The sequence below is a fragment of the Rhipicephalus microplus genome, chromosome 7 (genome assembly GCF_043290135.1).
Source record: "Rhipicephalus microplus isolate Deutch F79 chromosome 7, USDA_Rmic, whole genome shotgun sequence".
NCBI lineage: Eukaryota > Metazoa > Arthropoda > Arachnida > Ixodida > Ixodidae > Rhipicephalus > Rhipicephalus microplus.
Genome location: NC_134706.1, coordinates 96,100,950 through 96,120,373, shown reverse-complemented (window position 1 = coordinate 96,120,373; position 19,424 = coordinate 96,100,950). Strand labels below are relative to the sequence as shown.

The 19,424-nt window shown below is 43.7% G+C and overlaps 1 protein-coding gene across 2 annotated transcripts in view; it reads right to left on the bottom strand.

The window, feature by feature from the left end:
* The window catches only part of LOC119180316 (uncharacterized), a 34,764-nt gene extending 29,019 nt beyond the window's left edge, over window positions 1-5,745 (bottom strand). For both annotated transcript variants that reach the window (XM_075869486.1, XM_037431490.2), the window contains exon 1: window positions 5,606-5,745. The gene's annotated coding sequence lies outside the window, so the exon portion shown is untranslated. The remainder of the gene's footprint in view (window positions 1-5,605) is intronic.
* Window positions 5,746-19,424: the final 13,679 nt, after the last annotated feature.

The following is a 19,424-nucleotide window of genomic DNA, read 5'->3' as shown; positions in this document are numbered from 1 at the left end:
TTATCGCAGTAGCTGCGAGCTTTGGTGCTAGCATTCCCGGAACTCAACATCGGGAAAGAAAGAACAGCATAGCGATACCAGAACTGGAAGTAGCACCGTACGCATTTCGCAAAAACATAGGTTCAGATCCCACATGCATCACAGGGCACAGTTTATATTTCCTCACGAAAAACTAATCGACCAGGACCGTCAATAGAAGATGGAGGTGACATGGATTTGATTGATAGATATGTCGGGTTTAACGTCCCAAAACCACCATATGATTATGAGAGACGCCGTAGTGGAGGGCTCCGGAAATTTCGACCACCTGGGGTTCTTTAACGTGCACCCGAGGTGACATAGAGATGAAAAATAAATGTTGAACAGGAAACACTGCCAAGCAGGAAACACTGCCAAGGCCTCCAGTTTGTTCAAATTGGAAATAGGTTCTTCATTCCTAGCTCTTCCTGTTATCATTGTCAGCCGGATTTACACTCAACTGTACTTTCAGCACTGCTATTGTGTGTGAAAGTTTGACCCAATTTTCTTGCAGCTTTGTATCCCTGTGCGCAATCCAAAAATAGCTGCAGGCTAACAAACTCTACAACCTAGCCCTCTGTTGAATGCACAGAAGGTTGTCGGCCATCCTGAAGTGACACACATAATCAGCGAGAAAGACGACATAATTAAGATTTTTCTTTCTACTACTGAAAATAAGCAGGTTACTTCACACAATGGATTTTTGTTCAAAGTAATAAGTAGATGATGGCCGGGCTTTATGCCACAGCTTAGCAATAGTCGCCGACAAGACCACATTGAACACTAATCCCACACTCTACTTGCGTCTGCTGCGAGTATACAACAGCACTTAGAGAGAACTACATTTATGCAGTATTTTGAAAAAGTAACCAAAATAACCCAGATGTCACAATTTAAATGCAGACTGTCTATGCACCAAAAAACAGCCTATGAAGCCTTATGATTTGGTACAGTATGAAATCATGGATTAAGACCCATAATGAAATCTATATTACAGAATACGTATTGCCTAGAACAGTTCAATTATGTTTTTAAAAAAGAGGGCTGTCATTAATGAAAACTTAAACACCAGTTTTTACAGACAATGTTGATTAAATAAAGCATTACATTTATTTCCAAAGATGTAGCCCTTTTTCTTTTTTTGCTTGAAATTCCCAACAGTGGTCGCTTATGACTCTTGTGCCTTTCAAAGAACAACTCACACTCTAGGAATCATTACAATATGCATTAATTGTGAAGGTCTTCCAGAAGGTCTTTTTCAAAAGAAATCTTGGTTAATTACAAATCTAATTTGTATGCTTCAAATTTATGCAGACCAATATTTCAAAATGAATATCCTGAGGGTAGAGTAAAAAGTGTTGAATGAAGGTTTTCCTATTGGTCAATCTACTTAGGACACTAGGTATGTGCCGGGTGTTGTCTGGTAGAGTTACCACACGCTACCAAGCTAAAAAAAAATACACCCAAAGCAAGCCCCCCCCCCCCCAAAAAAAAAGCACTGCAAGTTTTACAAGGAAGCCCAAAAGAAGAGAACTTTTTCATTCTAAAAAATATTTTTCATTACCACAAAGAGTCACTCAAATTCGTAGGGAAGGTGAAGAACGTAACTTTATTTTGTACAGTGCACGAATAACGTTACTTCTGATTCCTCAGATCACAGTGGTCACAGTGGTTTTTAGCCATGGATGTGTCGGGGACCCCTTGCAGCGGACTGGAGGGTGGATGGGGGGGGGGGGGGGTATGTAGGTAAATTAAAACACAACTAGAGCGTGAAACAGGTGCCTTTTATTGCTACCAAAAACATCAAGCAAACGTGCCACACCACTTCATTTTGGACATTTCATCAATACAGGGCACAGTCACGCTTAAAGAAAAATGCGGGCGAGGGTTTCGCGGATCATAGAAATGGCTTCACGGACCCCCGTTTGAGAACCACCAAACATATCCGCTTCAGATGCGAATCATGATCCATCCACTGTCTGCAAATGTGTCAAATTTGCACGGCATGATTCCAAGGCACTCAGTATTACATTCCAAGAAGAAACTAAAGAAATGTTTTGTTTTGCATAAGTTTCAGTAATTATTGTTGATTAGCATATGAAAAAGTATCATTATTATTTCATCAGGTGGCATGAATTTTTGCATAAACAGAATGAAATATTAGATTCAAGTGCCAGCACAGTTTTTTTTATTGCATTCATTTCAAGTAAAGAAAAAAGATACTCTTGACGTGGGTCCTGTAACTGGTCCACAAACATGGTAATGTCCCCAGCAAAGTGATCCTCTGCAGCATTATGCAGCGTAAAAAGATAAGTGACCGGTATTTGTCCACTCTAGAAGCCTTCACGAATGTACGCACCGCGTTTCTAGCCACTTGAATAAACACAAGGTGCGTAGCGTCTCTCTAGATATGATGTGTACAATCGTACACACTATCTCTCAAGGGGATACGCCTCGCTTAAACACTAAATTACACTAACTCATACACAAATACACTATTAGTCAACATGGCAAGCACTAAAAAGCTATATTTGCAGGAAATTCGTGAATATGCCAAAAGAGAAAAATGCAAATAGCAACTTAGTGAAGAAAGAAGCCAAGCTTGCTTAATATAAGCAGAAATGGCAATTCCCCTGTCCAGCCTAGCACACAGTTTGGGGGATCTCAATAGACAGTTTCAGCATCGTGCATGTGAAAAACGGCAACTCAAACCAATGAATAGCACTCTCGCATTATACGACATCGTGGTTGGCAACGAGATTACCTCTGCGTGAGTCTGCTATGAACCCATCATGTTACAAGATTCATGGTTAGCATGGAGATGTGTGGGTGGCCGGTCACACAGGGAAGTGAATTTCAACAATAATATCCAATGTTCCAAATACCAATTTTTGTTTTCCTTACTTTTGGTCAACACTTAATCAGACTGAAATACATACACCCATAATTCAGCAAAGGCTTTTGTAGAGGCAACTGTAAAATATTTCATGCAGATACAGCTAAGGTCTGGCACAAAATTTTAGGTTTGGCATTCGCAAGCATGTGCAATAAAAAGAAGCTGGCAAAATTAGGTTCAATCAATGAAGCACAAACAAGAAAAAAACACTTCCTCAGCTAATATTACTTAGCAGTGCACATCGTTAAATGAATGGTGCAAGTCTGCACTTATCCCACTTACCCCCTCTTGTTAACGCATCTACTTCCTTGCGCTATGCACAAGTTTCAATGCAGTCATTGCTGTCGGAAAGAAGTGATGAAAGTTCGACACATTGGAAACGTTTTCCATACCTTAAGCAGTGGGACAATAAAGCAATCAGCTTAAAACGTAAGTGTGAAGCAGCAGCAGGCTTTGCAGACAAATCTGTTATTAGCAATTTAAGAAGTCCTTTTCTTAGCACACCAGTACTGATGACTACTTGAGCAGCCATGATGGCGCTTTTAAACAATAATCACAAACGGAAAATTTTAGTTATGCTAGCTAGCACATGCATGTAGCAAAGACCTACCAAGATCTTCAAGCTTACACATTTTGTGGCTGATTGTTGAGTAAAGCTAACGTAATAAGCTTCTAGGCAGAGACCTGTGACAGGAAAGCATTCCCATGGAAAGCACTTCGAAACATTTCATTGGCATTACCCACTCCATCCAATACACGATCCCCCCACAAATGTTTGCTGGCGTGTGTTTTCTTTGTGGAATACAGGCGGCCGGAATTTAGCTATTGAGAATTTAGCTTTTAAACCAACGACACCTGCATTCATGGTCTCGCCACACATCACTCACATACTTGACAGGTGTTCTCTTTCAAAATAATGGCGAACCCAACAGGCGCTTTTCTTGCAAGAAAAGTCCAACAAGCGTGGCATAATCAATTCTGCAGAAATGCGGCTGGTACGAAGAATATGCATAAGCACTTTCAGAAATGAAACCTCACAGTTCTTGGAAAACTAGCACTCGTCCACGCATTTACATGGTACTAGACCCAATGCTTTTCCTAGAAGGGTATTCGAACATATGCGGTAGCAGGCATCACGAAAGAAAGGTCAAACTAATTGACAAATCAAGAAACACATGACCAAGAAACACGACCAAGAAACACAACATATCTGTTTTATGAAAATGCTCAACTTGCCAGAAGGTTTTTGAAAAAAATATGGTGTAAAGAGCCCACCAAGTGGCCAAGAACAAGATTTCAGAGTTCACGGAACATGTACGGATGCAAAGGTACACAAGCACTTCTTTTATTTAGAAGTTACTTATCTGTACTTGCATTAAAAAGCAGTGTTTCTTTAAGCAAAATGTGTTATCTTTGTTTTGTACTTGTAAGACATCATGTTTCATACAGTAGTCCACCCTTGAATGCAATAAGGTACAACATAAGTCCACATTTTCTCTATCGTGATTGGCTCGTTTAGGCAAGCAGCAGAAGGCACCCAATGCATCCAAAACGACCTTCTGATCTTTCTCCTACAAAAGATATGCCTGATATATTGCATTATGCTTGGCAAACAAACGTGGTCATTGCCTCTACACGCTGCACTTCTACAGAGCACATCCTTCATTAAACCCACCTTCAAACATTATATGTGAATGCACAGCAGTAGATACAACACCGATCACTTGGACAGTCGCTTATCTGCGGCAAAACTTTCTTTTAATTTGCCCATTGGAAAACTTATTCACGCCAAAGAGAAGACACGTGTTTTAACCTTAATTCCGAATAGCCGCATGCAGACAGCAATCAGGTGTAGACACTGTTCCTAACGCAAGCTGCTGCTAGAGAGCAAGACAGCAAGCTGCTACATTGTATGCCTATGAGTGACCGACAAAGAATTGGACGTATTCCAATCCTTCTCCTCTCAAGCTGACCGTCTTGGTAAACAATTGGACAGCGAATGAATTCAGCGTCTTTTAAGCCCATTAATTATGATTTCGCGAGCAGAATGAGCATCACGCATGTCGTAGTAGGACCGTACACGCACAACAGGATTTCCTTACAAACGTTTTTCCCTTCGAACGTAGAGAATTCAACAAAACGAAAAACAACCAAACACACGCATCCTTGGGAACTTGCACGTCTTTCATCGCAACTTCGGCGCTCGGCGAGCATAATAAAACCGCCGACACTGTAATAAGCGGTCTGGGGAAAAGAAGAAACTGCATTGTCTGGTTCGCCTGCGTACGTGGCTTGACTCTTCGGACGGCGCAACAGGTTGTGATGAGCGGTCGCTTTTGCGGCCCGTCTTGTCGTCGCTCGCAAACAAACAGACAAAAAAAAAAGAACTACCAAACGCACAGTACGTAGGAGACAATTGACTACGTGCGCGCGTTCTGTCGTCCCCTCAGGAAGAGTTGCAGGTCAATTTACCAAAGTTTTGAGAGCGCTAGTTTGTAAGTGATCTGTGGCTGCGCGCTCGCAACCAAGTGCCGTAAACGAAATCGCGATATGCTCATCGATCGCGAGCCAGGAACAAAGTCGGATCATCTTGTATCATGTAATAAGCGGCCGATGTGATATACAGGTCAAACGTTGCGAGGAGTACAGTTTTCACGCTCTACTGCGAATGCCGAGTGAATGAGCACTCACCCGATGCGCCGACGGCAGCGAACGACTTCCAGTGCGGGCGACTTCAACAGGCCATTGTCAACGGTTTCGCCGTCACACTAACTACAAAGCGACAACCGCCGATGCCGCGTGTCAACCATGTCGCGGTTCATCGTGCGCTCAGAGGAGGGCCTCGGCAAGTGTGACGCTGACGACGAGGACCGCAGCGGCAGCTGATGATACAGGATGTCGCTGGCTCGTCGAAGTTGTTTCAAGCCGCGCCTCACGAGTCACGGGAAGCTGTTTATGCATATAGTTCGCGCCAACGTCAACAGGGGAACAACAGCTTTGTGCATTATCATCACCATCAAATATCACCAGCCATCCACCAACAGAAAAAAGTTAGAAAGAGAACAAAAAATACGCGCTGCAAACCATCCTCTATGTTTTTTTTTTTTAATAAAAGGCGCTGTTTAAACCAGTGTGAGTTTTTATTGTATAGAAATGAATTTCAAGTTCCCTCGCTGGTGAATTTCACAGCGCGCTAACGTAGGAAGAAATGGGAACGCTGTGCATTTAGTATTGCGGCAGTATTGCATTTAGTATTGTGCATTTAGTATTGTGCATTTAGTATTGAGTGTTTATTGTATAGAAATGAATTTCAAGTTCTCTCGCTGGTGAATTTCACAGCGCGCTAACGTAGGAAGAAATGGGAACGCTGTGCATTTAGTATTGCGGCAGCTTGGGCTAGTTGGTATGACACGACGATAGAGCTATAGAGTGTATATTAAGAAACTCTATAGGTCCGTTCGATTCACCTGCACCGGTCGGAACCGGTTCACGGCTGTGCACGCGAAGTTCTGAAATTGTGCAGCGTGAGTTCAGCGGTGCAGGCACAGCACGACACCCGAAACAAATGACGATGTGCCGACAAAGTGTTGGCCTTATTTCTTTTCGGTTAATTTATACCGTTCAGCAAACACTGATCTATGGCGAAACGCACATGCGGACAGTTTATGAGGCGCAAACATCTTGGCAAAACACACCGCATTTGTAGAGGCGGGTACAGAGCCTAAGCCACCTACGTGTAAGTGCTGCGTCGTCTGCTCAGCTGCACGCGCGCCTGCACCAAGCCGGCACCGTCAGCGAAGGAGGTGCAGGAAAATCGTGAACCGATGCTGCACCTTTCGAAACGAATGGCAGGGTTCAGCGGTCGTCAATACTGCACCGCTGAAACGAATGGCAAGGTGCAGCACCTCGTGAACTGGTTCACAGGGTGCAGGCGAATCGAACGGACCTTATGGCTTGAGCCAACGTTACTAGATTAAAAAGTATCTAGTAACGTTGGGCTAGAGCTGTGCGCCGAGGTGGTTTCCACCCAACGTTTCTAGACTAGAAACGTTGGTTTCCACAGACGGCGGCGTGGGGCTCGTTTTGAGTCGGCGTCGTCAGGTAGGTGTTCTGTGGCGTCGTCGTCGGCGCCAGCCGGGTAAAATCATCATATACCACAGCTGTTCAAAAATCATCAGCGGCGGCGTCGAAACCGAAACGACAACTTCAAAAAGCTCTTAACTGCGTTTTTTTTTTTCTTAAATGGGTGAAATTCAGAGCTTCTAGCACTAACTGCAAAATATGGCATATGAGATTACTCGAAGAGAATGTAAATGCTTTGTTTTTGAGCATGATACTGAAATGGGGCGAGGGGGGGGGGGTGCTTTTCTCAAGTCGTGTACAGTATATTACACACCTTGGTATATTATTAATTTTTCAGGGACGTTTTGACCACCCGGTTAGCGTTCGTCAAATAGCGATTACCACGGCTGGGATCGAACACGCATCAGAACACCGTTCGACGCGGTACGCATGTTGAATATATGTTTATTGCTTACACGAATATGCAGCATTTTTTTTAAGGGCAAAACTTTTTAGGGTGCGGGTCTGTCCATCCGCCGATGGTGTATGTTGCCACCGGTGGCACATACCCGAAAGAGCGGTTCTTAACATGTCCGCTGGATGGCGGCACATGTATATGTTGAATACATGATGAAAAGACAGGAGATCGCTGTACTGGAGTGTTCAAGATAAACGGACGAACGGGCTGATGGACGCACAGACAGACAAAGGAGCGGACGCACGAACAGACGCACGGGCGGATAGACGGAAGAGCGGACTACAGAGGGACGCATGGACGGACGGATGCACTGATGGTCACATGAATGCATGGGTGGACGCACGGACGGACGGATGGATGGAAGCAAGAACGAATAGGCAGAAGAAAGCACGAACGGACTGAAAAACGCTTCGCCCCACCAATCATCATTCACTCCCTGGATATGCAGTTTTTTTTTGTGTACCGTCTTTGCATATGTTTCACAAGATTCATAGCGGTAACCTGCTGGCATATCTTTAAAAAGAGGGACGAACCCAACCTTGAAGGATGCGCGCACACAACAAGATTCAACACGCAAACTTGGACGTCAGTATTTTTTAATGAAGCAACATATGGTTTGCAAAGAACACAAATACGAACATGTGCTACACGTGATGCAGCTAGTATTGATGAAAACATTGCACACGAGACAATCACATAAATAACCAACACGTGCCATTACATTTCTCTAAAAAGATGACCTGCGTCTTTTCGTGATAACCCTAAGGAAGGTAGAGGATCAGAACCATGTCTTTTTCCTTGTATTTTATATACTTCAATTAGTTTTCTATCGCATATTGTGGTATTTGATATATGCCTTCATCAGTTTCCTCTCCCATTCATTTCATTGCTGGATATCGTTAAAAACTGGCAAGCAACCGCACTCTCTGCAGGCGAGTCTTCTCCCGCTGATGTGACGGACATTTCTGGTTCTTTTAGCGTCCCGCCTGGCGTATGCACACTCTACCTCAAAACAAAGTCCCACCCCGGTGGTCTAGTGGCTAAGGTACTCGGCTGCTGACCCGCAGGTGGTGGGATCGAATCCCAACTGCGGCGACTGCATTTCCGATGGAGGTGGAAATGCTATAGGCCCATGTGCTCAGATTTGGGTGCGCGTTAAAGAACTCCATGTGTTCAAATGTTCTGAAGCCCTCCGCCGCGGCGTCTCTCACATACATGTGATGTTTTGGGGACGTTAAACCCCACATATCAATCAATCAACCACAAACAAGGAATGGCTAACATTTTTCTGTCCTTCTTTTCATCTTCCTCATACAACAAGGAAACATCTGACAAAATAATTAGCCCTTAAATGTGCACTTGTTTCCTCACGTTTGCGAGTAATTCGGTTAATCTACTACATGGCCAGCTGTGCCTGCTCCTTGATTCCCGGATTTGAAGATCTCACAAAATCGGGAAAACATTGCATGGTGCTGAGAATTGGGCTACTCTTTTCCGCGCTATGAGAAATCGTACCGCTCGCCTACTGTACCCACTTGAAATACGTGGAGCAAGGTTGCCAATGAGAAGAACGAGACTCTGGGCGAGGGTCATGCCTGTTGGAAGTTCAGCCCTAGAACGAGAGAAGGACTTCTTTCATGATTCTGCACATTCAAAAGTGGTGAAGAGTTCTATAGCTGCTATGTGTTTTCGTTCTGCGCTGTCCAAGTAATGCCAACATATAGTGTGTGATAGTTTTTCCTGTCAGTTATCGCGGTTCACTGCAGCCAGGTTTCCTTATTCGGTCTTAGTCAGTGTGTCTGAAACATTGCTTCAGAGGCTGAAAGGGGAACGCAGGAGGCCAGAGCCTTTGCAAGGACAGAGGAAAAGACCGCATACTATACCATACATGCACAAAATCTCCCACAACCTGAAAAAGGTTGCAAATCGGCACCATGTGCCGGTGTTTTTCTCTGCTCCGAATAAGCTTTCAAGGCTCTGTGCCCGCATTTCTTCAAGAGGTGCCAAGGCAGTGTGCGATAAGAAGCATGCAATGCCCTGCCTGCGTTGTGCCGCGGGACACTATTTATGAAATTCCCTGAGAATTTTCTGAGAACTCCTTTCATTTAATGCTCACGAGTCCGGTTCTCATACAACAACTCAAGGCTGTCCAGAAGGCCCACGATGCGGCGGTGAGGCTGGGCCTCCCCGTCCCAACGTGGGAGCGGCCCGCGATCCTACCCCTATAAAACGGGGGTGGAATCCTTCAGGACCCCAATAAAAGTTTTTCATCCATCCATCTCTCAGCTGTGTGGCAAGGTTCATATAGGCCATACAGGGCACTGTATAAATGACCGTTTAAGGGAGCAGTCTTTATCAATTAGGAATGGAACAGGGTCTAATTTGCCCTTCCACTGTGCTTCGTGTGGCTGCACGCCGCAGTTCGATCGCACGCGACTACTTGGAAGGAGCCGGGATGCGCTGGCGCGGGAGTTACTCGAAGCTTTTCACATAAGGTAGAAAGGTGACTCGTGCGTCAGCGTACCTTCAGTTTTGCTGCATAATAGTGAATTCCAACTGTTGAATCTAGAAGTACTTTAGATGGTTGCTACAAAGTGTCTATCAGTCCTTTTTGCTGTTTTTTCCTCGCATTTTTTTGCGCAGGCATGGTAGTGTTTGGTTTTTTTTTTTCGACGTCTTTACATCAGGCGTATCTGTTTATTGCTGGTTCCCAGATACCATGCTTACAATAATCGTTTATTACATCATCAAAATGTTTATGCCTGCACGTGCGGTGAATGAAATGTTCTGCGCATGTACTCCAAGAGCCTATATATTGTGAATGCTTCATGAAAATAAACTTAGTTGTGAGTTGGCGCTCTTTCTGTCTCTTCTAGTTCTTCTCATTAGCAACCTTGCGCCACGTATTTCAACTTAATATGTACCAACTAGGCCAACATAACATACTGTACCCACTTCCACGCATAGCTGAAGTTCCACCTGTTTCTTCTTTAACTTCCTTTTCGTTTCAACTCAACCCTGCGGCCTTACAACGTACGGGTGACTCATGCGCTGCAGCTTTTCAACGAAGGCTGTCCAAGTGCCGCCTAATTCCCTCCGTGATTGTAGTAATGCGTGACTCCCTAAAAATGCACGTTCTTTCTACTAAGAGTCCTTCCAAACAAACAAACAAACAAACAAACAAGAAAGTGGGGGATGCGGGGGAGGGGGTGCAGGGGTTGCAAAACAGTAATTTACATTGTCATTGTCGGAAGGGATTTTCAAGGGTTTTTTTTTTCTTTCTTAAAGTGGAGAAGCTATGGAATCACACACATGTACTTGTCCACGGAACACGTTGTTGGGTCGGTCCGGCGCAGAGTCACGGAGAAAGCGTAACCCCTTTCCTCTTCCTCCTAATACAAGGAACAGGTCGCCGGGGGGCTGTGGGCCTGCTGATGGCAGTCCAAATATGTGCTCCCTACACGGAAAGGGGGGGGGGGGGGGGGCTATGCAGCCCGACGAGGCAAGAAATTCGACAAAAACTACGGCAATGGTTCCCGGCCACAACGCCCTGCTTGAGGAGAGCGGTGTCACGGCGGATGACAACCAGCCTATTCCTGCCCCCTTCCTCCTTGGAAACCACTCGGAAAGCTTTCAACGTATCACATAGCAGGAAATGATATAAAATCTGATAGCATGTGTTGTCACTACATTTTTAACAAAACTTGAAATCCGTCGAGATGATGCATTGCTATTAGAAACTTTTTAGCGCAGAGCAATACATCGAAAGGGCATTCAAAAGCGCCCGTCCTGTCTCTCTCGTTCTTGTGAATATTCTGTTTCATGCTCCGTAATTTTCCAATCACCACATTTATTCATGCAAAAACGAAAGCGGCGTCTGAGGACTAGCAGTTCAATTCAGGAGCTAGAGCGAAGGGGCTGCCCTGTCGCCTTGGAAACCGCATGATTTATGAAGGTGGAATACAGTGCTCATTCTCGTTTGGTTTCGTTCATAGTAGTAGATCAAACTCAATGTAAATCACGATGTTGAGTAATGAAATTCCCGCGAGTTGCTTATGTTTCAGAACATGCTGCACAACCCACTTCCACGCACTCATAAAGCCAAGCCATGTTCATTCATTTTGAACAAATGTGAATTACATTAGACACACAATAATGAAGTTACGGACAATTATTCAGTATTTCCTCTCGTTACACCGATGTGTGTGTGTTTTTTTAGAAAAGACCATACGAGTTTTGTAGCATGCATGAGCATAAAATGCTCATTATACTTTGTCATAGTCTGCGAACGGTGTACTCTATAAACGCATTACCTATAAGCATTAAAGTTGAAGCCAGTGCGATGCCTAAAATCACTATTACATCACTAAAAATTACAGGTTTTTTAGGATGACCCCCTAACGTATGGTTGGAAATTCTAACTTCAAATTGTGAAATCACGCCGGCGCGAACGGCATTAGCTCCATGACCAAATACACTGCAAACAAATTTAGAAATAGCTGTGCACCTAGGAAGTAAGCAGTATACATTAGCTTCTTAGTCATTATTTCAGTTTAATTTTGATATTTCATCTCAGTGGTGCACTTTATGTCGCCATTTCATTCCATGCCTTTAAGTTAAGGTTATTGCTTTTATTTGAAGATATGAGCAAGTGGTTAAGGACCTTCACTGGAACGAGTTCCAAGGTTGTGGGGAATCAGACAGATTTACTATGTGGAAAATCAATTCTGTGGCTTTACAAGCCGGCACATACACGATTACAAGGTACGCCATAAAATGAGCCTATAAATATTTGTAACCATTGGTCAGCAAAACAAAAAGATGCCCTCATTAAATACGCTTCTTTTTTTTTCACATAAGACTCAAAACGACCCACACTTAAAAAAAAATGGTGAATCGAACTAGGAACTCGCTCGAACTCAGACTCACCCTGGTAAAACTCAGCCGGGCTAATTCGGACTGAGGCTTACGTAAGTATAACTCAGCGAGACTCCCTTAGACTGTGACTCACGCCTCAATCTGAGTCTTTCAATTCCTCTGTTAGGCTCATCAGTGAGTTTGCCGACTTACAATCGGAACACATCTCTCGTTCACGGCACGCGTTGGTGAAGACCTTTTGTGTGCGGGAGAATGAGGAAGATTGGGAGGATGGTTGCTATGCCCACATGACGATAATAGGGATGATCTTTACCGATCTACGTAAGAAGAAACCAACGAAAAACACGAATGCAGCGTAGTAACCAGTAAAGACAGGTGCTGGACCTAAAACTAAATGTTATTAAAGAAAAGCCTACAAAAATTAACCAAAAGCACATGCTTAAAAATACTATCTAAACCACAGTTGCACAATTAACCGTACATTCCCAACAAATGTTTCAAGGTGATATGAAGCAGCCGATTTCCATGGAACACCAAAATATCAACGCCAAGTATACCCGCTATCTATATCGCTTGTTCTTTATCTGTGAGGAAAGCTGGGGGGTCCTTCACTCATGACACTTCACTCTGTTTTTATTTCGAAGGCTTCACGAGTTTCGCGTTAAACCTTTTTCATCCTTTGCCAATGACATTCAATGATTTGAAAGAAATTCCTTTGCAATGCGGCCGTGTCTACGGAGATCTGATGGGTCGAGGCCTAGTGACACCTATATGCAGTGTGAACAATTAACCTTCAGGCACAAAACTGACTTCTTCGCTAGTCTCTGTGTCCCCAATATATCAGTGTCATCTGCAAAGGAACAGCTAGATTGAACGTGAATATTTTGAAGCCCTAAAAACAAGAAAGGGCAAAGTGCAAGGCATGTATAAGTGATTTTTCAGTTGTCCTTACAGCTAGATGAGGAATTTGCGTTGCTAGATAGCTGGTGCACGTGGCATTGATCATGGCAGTGTGCTGTTTGTACCGTTTTGACACGCTTCTTGCCTTTGTAGTGTTAGGTGTGCAGCTGTGGAACAGCTCAGCCTATTTTTCACGAGTGCGCTTCTGGTAAATGGATTTGCGGACTTTCCGCCATAAACATTTCCCTCGATGTCCTGTCAGGTTGAGCTCCTTAGTTCGCTCTTACAAAAATATTACAGACCAACTCACCGAGCAAGCTACATATGTGGCGTCCTTCTTGAAAATCAGTTAAATCTGATTCTATATATATAGTTAGTTGAATTAAGTCCCAGATAAAAACTGGTGGAGGAAAGGCAGACTACTTGGTTTGATAGCGCGGAGTGGGGAATCGCACGGTGTGTAGGACAAATCACGTTGAAAATGTTATTGTGTTTTGTCTGCTTTCATCTTCTGCGCGTTACGTCACAGTTCACGCAAACTTAATTTATGGTGATCACCATTTCATCCAATATTGTTGGTCTTGCTCAACCTGCCGATGATATGTGGATCGTTTCTGTTTGATATAGCATTTTGTATAGTAACTGTCATTTACCCCCCTTTTTTCATTAAAGGCCATGCATGTGGTCTACTTTCTTAACTGTTTTTAATATGCCCTAAACAGCTAGCCCTTCTTCAGTTATAGCAACATATTCTATACACATCGCGATTCTACCCTACCCGTCCCTAGTTCTGGCCCCCACCCTTCGCATTCGAACTGCCTCTGTTCTTCGACTCACTTGCACAGTCATAATTATGAATACTCCATTACCGACTTTCCACCCATTTCATCATTGTTCAAAGCCCGCCTCAGATATTACATATTCTCGTAAGCTAGAATATGTCGACAGTCCTCGTCAAACACCACTATCGGCGTTGCCACTGACCGGGATTCGCTGCAATACAGTGAACTCGAAAGTATCTTAAAATTTACGTCTAAATCTAATGCAACATTAATATTAGGAGCATTCGACAAGTTTTTTTTATAGTCCACATATTTAACTTGAAATTGCAAGTGAACTAATTTTGATGCGTTTGCGAAGTGGACAGAATTAAGGCCAGATTGGTGACAGAAGGTGCAAAATGAACGTAGGCTGAAAAAAAAAAATCCTATTTAAATTGCGCGCAAATAAAACACGTCGTCGTCGTTGGCGGCGGCGTGCCGACTGGTTGGCGTCGGCAACGGCGGCGTAGTCAAAATTGTTGGTGGCAGCGCGCCGACTCCTCGGCGCACACTTCTAGTTCTAGCATGAAACACTAAATTTCCCACGTTTGGTCATCGAATATTCGAGATAACTCGACTCCGTTATCATCGCGTCCCATTAGGAATTACCATTCTGCAAAGTTCACGCCTATCCCAGCGCGCACTAACAATTTTAAGCATTCTTTTTTTCCTCGCACTACAACCGACTAGAATAACCTTCGATCCGCATGAAATTCTTTCATCCGATAATGTGCTGACATCTATTGATCGAATGTATGTTTGACTTATAAATTTTATATTAGTATTTCACAGTGTTTTTTTAAAATAATTTTTATTGTCCTGTTCATTGTTTTTACCCGACTAAAGAGTGTATAATTGATATAACGACTCTGTAACACCCCCACTCCTGCTTGGGCCCATTTGTGGCCTGCACTATTGTATAAATAAATAAATAAATAAATAAATAAATAAATAAATAAATAAATAAATAAATAAATAAATAAATAAATAAATAAATATTTATTCAATTCATTATTCAATGAATGAATAAATAAACTAGAAACTCAATGGCTGCCTGAAACGGCGTGTTGTGTTCATTATGCGAGGTATTTTTTGGCTAACCAAAGGCTCTTCTACCGAAAATACACCACTAGAAGCATATTTTTGCCTTCGTAGCATGACCGCATTTCATTTTCCATAAGACGTTCTGAATTGTGTAGTGAACGTGACGAGTCACGACCATTATAGGCGCGACGTGGAAAATAAGTGAACGTCCGTAACTGCACGGAGCAGGAACCGTTATCAAAACTTGTGGCGAACGGTTTTTCGTTTCACCTAGCCTTACAAATTTTGCTCTAAAAGACTTCTTGGTACCATTCGTAGTTTTGCCCACGTTACACCAAACTACGAGAGTGTATTACGGCAGCATACGGCATCTCTGGCTTTTAAACATTACACAGTTAACGCAGAGAACTCAAATTTGTCTCTAAATTACCTTTGGGACTTTGTCTACCAGTCTAATGTGTTTGTAAAAAAACGCCAAAACCATTTCAGAACCCCTTAAAAGCAGTGTATGATATATTAGAATAATATAATAATAATAAAACACTCATCCATAGGCCTTCGCAATAGACGCATGCCCGGATCTCCAACCAAGTGTACGACCCGTAAGAGGTGTTGTTTGGGGCATTTTTTTGTTATTACATTGAGAAATTTTGAGCTCAAAACTTCATTAACAAATAATGATTGTATGGAACAGTATGACTGCAGCGTGGCTATATATATCTTCCACTCTGAGCGTGCCTGATGACGTGCGATATTCTAACCATAGAGTTTCCTAATTTTTTCCCCTAAAAGTATATGAGGAAACTCTATGATTCTAACCACGTATGCTTTGAAGAAGGTTGGCTTCTTAGTGTATATTAACAACAGGACGTTCACGCACGAAAAAATGCACATGCACTAAAAACCGAAACCAACGCCTCCTAGATTTCTAGTGCCTGCCGGATTATCGACGATCACTTGGGAAGCGGTGGTTGTCGGAACTACAGTGGTGACGTCACTCAAGTAAAATTGTCTTTAAATAAATTTTTACGTTTTTCGAGCTTATATGCAACAAAAATTTTGTAAAAAGTTTTTAAAAGGGTAAACGTAATTGTAATAAATTCTACGTAAGTGAGGTTGTCATTCAGCAAGCAACTTTTTTTAATGCATCGCATCCTCTACAATTAGTAGGAAACGCCGTCATTGCCAATCTCAAAGGCTGAGTACAAAGACCTTAATTACTACGTAGACAGCGCCGCCATAGATGACCGGCGTTTTACGCGCATCCGGCAGGCACAAGAAATCTAGGAGGCATTGCCGAAACCAGAGTCTGCCGAAACCTATATAGTTCGGGATCTCTCCGCTTGGTGTCGTACAGTGGCGGCCACGGCTAGAGTGCCTCGATGCGCGCGCCCCCGCTTAGAGTGGTGTCAGCTTTTGCAAGGGCAGATGCCACCGCCTCGGCTTCGGCGCCAGCGCGACCGCCATTTTGGTGCCTCCGGCCGGTAGTTCGTGCTTGGCGTGTGAGGTGTTGTTGGGCAGTGTTCATTCCCTTACAGTTTTATGCACCCATCTCCGCATCACCATGCCCGGCTGCTGCGTGCCGCAGTGCTCGAATCACTCGAGAAACGGATGGAAGTTGTACCGGTTTCCAAGAGACCCAAAAAGAAGGCTTCTTTGGACCGTTAAAATCAAACGAGACAAGTGGCAACCGACTGATACGTCGCACGTATGCAGCGTAAGTAAACATTTTTTTTTTTAGTGCGTCGTATTCTGACTGGTCAGCATTATTTAGGGCGCCGTTGTTTTTTATTTAGGTGCGCAATGTAAACGCAGGACAGCCAAACGTCGTGCAGGGTACTGTGTGGCGTGCTCGTGTTAAAAGATCACGCTTTAAGAAAATGCGTCAAGTACGGGGGCTTCGGAAGCCCCCGTGTCGATAACATTTCATGCTGGTTCAAGGGCCTCGAGTGTGCTACTACATTCATAGGAATTGCGACTAGTTTCAGTGCCCTTGCACGGGAAAGTGTTGCCTTGGCAGCAGCGTTGTGAAATCCTTCCCACCCCCTACCCGAGGTTGTTAATTTCGTGCACTGCGCTTCGCAGCTATTTTGCTCGCGAGACCGGCTGCCGCTGTCGTGACCGTCCGCCTCGCAGCCCGAAGACAGACTTCGTGAAATTGCCGTACTCGCTCGCCAACTCGCCCCGACAGCGTACGCGTCGACCGGGTGCTGGCGGAGTTGAGCTGAACGAAAAGTAGGCAAGAGATGGGGACGCAGGAGGTGTAGTTAAACAGATGAGAATTTAGAAAGTGGAGGAGGGAGAAAATTATATGCAAGGGCAGAAAACGGGGAGTGAGTTCAGGCCGCGTGCCGGCGAGCGAGTACGGAAATCTGACGGCGCCTGACTGCTGTCGAACTTCAAGAGTACGGCACGTAGAGTTCACGTAATTCACATAAGAGGAAATTGGACGTGAAATGCGCGCATATGGCCTCGCAGAGAATTAACATAGGCTCGGGTGCGTGGTAGGGGGATTTCACAACGCTTACGAGGCCTGCCCATGTTTATTCGTGCACGCGTTGGCACTGATCGGTCGAAATTTGAACGCCTCTTGTGAAATCAAGCCGTTTGAACATAAACATGCTGTTCCTGCGAAAAACTCGTAATATTACGAGGCCGGACTTCTGCCCGTCTTGTGTGTATCGTCGTATGTATACTTGGGAATCAGGAACACTTCAGTGACGAACAAAACAAGCGCTGTTACGGAGTGTTGTCATTTTTACCTGACAAATAAATTCGATTGCATTGGGAACTTGGAGGCTTGGGTACAAAGCTTTCGATAGAACGAAATCTGTAACGCTCGCTATAAAATCAGACCTGGTCCTTTGTCGGCACAATAGACTAATATTTTATTCACATGAATTCAGGAATCCTTACAGATCTTCAGTGCGAAAATTGAAAGGGTTATTATAACAGCAGGCTGGGTCTATGATCGCGCTCACTGAAGTGGCTTACGTGAAAGCGCGCGTGAGCTCAATTAGTTTCCTTCTTTTTGTGCTTCAAAGTTGCTGCTAGTTCCTGCTGCGAATCATACTGAATGCATACATGAAATCTTGTTTATTGACAGTGACAGACATTCGTTTTTCTTCTGCCAGTGTGTTAATTTTTAATTCTGGTTTTATTTGCAGGCTCACTTTGAAGAGAACAACTATGAGCAACATCGTGCGGATGGCTGGAAGAAGTTGAAACCAAATGCCGTCCCAACTTTGTTCACATTCAAACGTAAGATTGAACTTTTTTCTTGCATTACATAAAGCAGCACCAGTTGCAAGTACTCTATGTACCTGGGATTTCTACGAAGCTAACACCAAATAGGTCCTCATATGCTGCGTCCACATTAGTGCATAAATTCTGGAAATGCAGTCACGGACAAAGCTAGGAAATGCGAACACAAAAATGTGAATCAGACCACGCAAAATCGAAAAATACTGCTAATATTAGACGGTCAAATAATGGCACGCTATTAGTGCGTTTGGAAAGCTACATTTCCCAACTTTGTTTGTGTGATTACGTTGCATCACTTTGACTTGCATGTAAAAAAAAAAATTGCGATACTTGAGTGTTGTGGTTTATATTTCTTGTTTGCATTTTTTGGTCATGACTGTATATACGTCTGGATTTCAGTGTTTACAGGCATGACCCACTGCACAACAGTTTTCCGCTACTTAGCACACGGTCGTGTACTGCTAGGATGTCAGGTGCAGTGGCTATGTTATTTACAAAGGGGGAAAACGGGAACCATTATGTATACGAGATCCACGATGCACGAGCCCCCACTACAGTGCGCCTCATTACCTGTGTTGCGTTGGCGTGTTAAGCTTGAAAAAAAAACTGCACTCTTTCCTGTCTTTCTTGTTTTTTTTCTTCAAGTTTGTGCAGCAATTCAATTTTTCAAGTATGAACCAACTAGTCTGCAAAAAAGTATTGCGTGTTAAGCCCTACAATCAAATAATCAATAAACTGCATAGGGAGCGAATGTCAGTTGAGCCCTCCACAACGGCGCACACGTGTAGCTCTGGCATATGAAGCTCCAATTTGAATTAGAGCCATTTATTGTGGGGAGAAATTTTGAGCACAATTTAATTATGGTATTTTAAGACCTTCCCCTATCCCTTGTGGAAAGGGCGGGGGAAGGACAAGTGTCTTCCTCACGTCAATAACTAAGCCGGTATCTGCTGCATGTGTTACATTTGTAAAATTAACAAGCTAGACATGAACTGGCATTGCTTGAATATGTTCATGAATACATACATTTCTGCTTGCAGCACTGCCTAAGGAACGAAAGCCA